The following is a 3,072-nucleotide window of genomic DNA, read 5'->3' on the forward strand; positions in this document are numbered from 1 at the left end:
CAGCTCACCACCACCTCACAACACCGTCACCCCCGACCCCGCATGACCAGCAACTACTCTGCACGCTGCCGCGAGGTCCTAACTAAATTCTTGCGAAGATAATGAAGACAATATTTCATCTATTAAATAGCGAATAAGGCAATATATATTCCGGCAGCGTAAGATGGCAGGGGGAGTGCCTCCATCGTCGGTGACAGCCTGGGGCGTCTGCGGATGATTCGACGAATATTTCAGGCGTTTTCGCATCATTGCTAAAAATGATGACTTGTGTTTCCCGAGTTGTCACATGGCTAAGTGCGGTTTGCCGGCCATCAACTGCCCGTTTTTGTTTTGTCGGTGGCACAGGCGTGCCTCGGGTTGGACGAATGACTGACGTGCTCCGTAATTATTTTTCCCCGCAGTAAAACAATGTTTTTTGAAAAAAAAATCAGGTTTCACTGATTGGGAGAGAGAGAGAGAGAGAGAGAGAGAGAGAGAGAGAGAGAGCAGAGAAAGAGAGAGAGAGAGAGAGAGAGACAGAGAGCAGAGAGAGATGAGGAGATGAAGAGAGAGAGAAAGACAGAGACGAGGGAGAACGAGAGACGGAGAGAGAGAGAGAGAGAATGAGAGAGAAGACAGAGAGAGGGAGAGAGAGAGAGAGAGAGAGAGAGAGAGGAAAGAAAGACAGAGAGAGGGGGGAGAGAGAGAGAGAGAGAGAGAGAGAGAGACGAGAGAGGAGAGAGGAGAGAGAGAGAGGAACGAGAGCGAGAGAGAGAGAAAAGAGAAAGAGAGAGAGAGAGAGAGAGAGAGAGAGAGAGAGAGAGAGAGAGAGAGAGAGGAGAGAGAGAAGACAGAGAAGAGGAGAGAGAGAGAGAAGAGAGAGAGAGAGAGAGAGAGAGAGCGAGAGAGAGAAAGAGGGAGAGATTCGCAGATGAGAGAAAGAGGGAGAGAGAGAGAGAGAGAGAGAGGAGAGAAAGAACGAGAGAGAGAGAGAGAGAGCGAGAGAGAGAAGAAAGGAGAAAGAGAGAGAGAGAGAGAGAGAAAGAGAGAGCAGAGAGAGAGAGAGAGAGAGAAGAGAGAGAGAGAAGACAGAGAGAGAGAGGAGAGAGAAAGAGAGAGGAGAAGAGAGATGGAGAGAGAGAGAGGAAGAGAGAGAGAGAGAGAGCAGTGAGAGCGAAAGAAGATGGAGAGAGAAGGAGCAGGGAGAAGAGAGAGAGAAAGGAGAGAGAGAGAGAGAGAAGAGAGAGAGAGAGAAGAGAAAGAGAGCAGCAGACGAGAGAGAGAGAGAGAGAGAGAGAGAGAGAGAGAGAGAGAGATGAAGAGAAGAGAGAGAGAGAGAAGAGAGAAGGAGAGAGAGAGAGAGAGAGAGAGAAGAAGAGAGACAGAGAAAGACGAGAGAGAGAGAGAGAGAGATGAGAGAGAGAAGAGACAGAGAGAGGGAGAGAGAAGAGAGAGGAGAGAGAGAGAGAGCAGAGAAGAGAGGAGAGAAGAGAGAAAGACAGGAGAGGGAGAGAGATGAGAGAGAGAGAGGAGAAGAGAGAGAGAAAGACAGAGAGAGGAGGCAGAGAGAGAGAGAGGGAGAGCGGAGAGAGAACGAGAGAGAGAGGAGAGAGAGAGAGAAAGTAGTATTTTAAAACGCGGCGTGTGGAGCGTGTTAGTCCCTGGCGGCATAATTTAGCTTGTCACTCCATCAGTCAGCGCATGGCCAGAATCTCACAGATATAGCAGTGCGTAGGCGCGCGCGACAAGCAGCGCCACCTACGTGTAGTTCCAGGCGGAGAGTGCAGTAAGAGCGACGGTTCTTCCTTATACAGTAAGTGAGCAGTCTGGTTGAAATAGCTCCTCGAACGAGGAGCAGACGTTGCGTCGTAATGGGAAAAAAAACTGTAATGTTTTTATGCAGCCGGCGTACGCAGTAAGATGGAAGGGAGTTGCAAGATGGAGCCAAAGAAACAACAAGCCTCGCGCGTCGACAAACACTCGTGGCTTTCATCGGAGAACGACGGATTTAAAGCATCAGATGAAAACGGATTAAAAATCCGAATTAGATGCCGGCTTGAGAAGTGTTGCGCTTTTATTCGAACATTGCCGGAGGCATGTGTTTGGAAACATTGGTATTTCTTTCAATATTCGTCTGAGTGGCTCAAGAGACGCGTATTTGTTGCAACTGCCTCTCAATCCCCTTTGAGATTTACATTCCTTCAAAGTAAATGGACAAAAATAAGCGAAGAAAAAGTGTCTTATGCTACTGCCCCCAGCTGGCCCTGTTCTTCCTTTAATTCTTCTTCTCTTCGCAGTCTCTCTCTTCTCCTCTCATTCTCTCTCTCCCTCTCTAAATCTCTGTTTCTCTTTTATATCTTTTTCTCTTCCATTTTGCGGTTCTCTCTCACACCCGTTCTCTTTCAATCTCCTCCCTCCCCTCTCTCTCTTCTTCTCTCTCTCTCTTCTCCACTTAATCCTCACTTTTCAGTCAATGCAAAAAATCACCTGCAAGAAGTCTGCCGAGTATATCCATGGTTCCTATAGCCAGCACAGGTACTGTTGGCCCCCTGCATAACAAAACACACAAAACTCAAATGCGAAACCAAAGCTAAATGATGCTTACATATTTCCCGCCTCTAAACATGGTGCAAGTCAAAGCAATGTCCTTTTAACCATATAGAAACGTGAGTGACCCGGGCGCAAACAAGTGAGCATATCATACATTTCCCGAGCAAACAAGTAGGCATTATCTACATTTTCCGCGCACACAATGATCATATTCATACATTCCGCGCAAACAAGTGAGCATATCATGCTCACCCGTAGAAACAAGTGCAGCGTCGGTTCTACGTCGCTACAGTTAAACGGTAGGTGGCGCTTACTTACTGGCGAAGAGAGATGAAGGGGGGCTGACAGGCCTGGACTTGTAAGTGTTGAAGATATCCGCGCATTCTTCACGCCCAGAGGCGTGTGCTGCAAGAAACAAGGACGTTAGACACACACGAGCAGCCCAAACATCTCACAGATGCCTGGCGAGGGAAGTGCTACGCGGCCCAGCACGAGGCTGTTCCACATGCATGCACGCACGCACGCACGCACGCACGCACGCCA

This window comes from Priapulus caudatus, unplaced genomic scaffold, assembly GCF_000485595.1.
Source record: "Priapulus caudatus unplaced genomic scaffold, Priapulus_caudatus-5.0.1 Scaffold840, whole genome shotgun sequence".
Classification (NCBI taxonomy): Eukaryota; Metazoa; Priapulida; class Priapulimorpha; order Priapulimorphida; family Priapulidae; genus Priapulus; species Priapulus caudatus.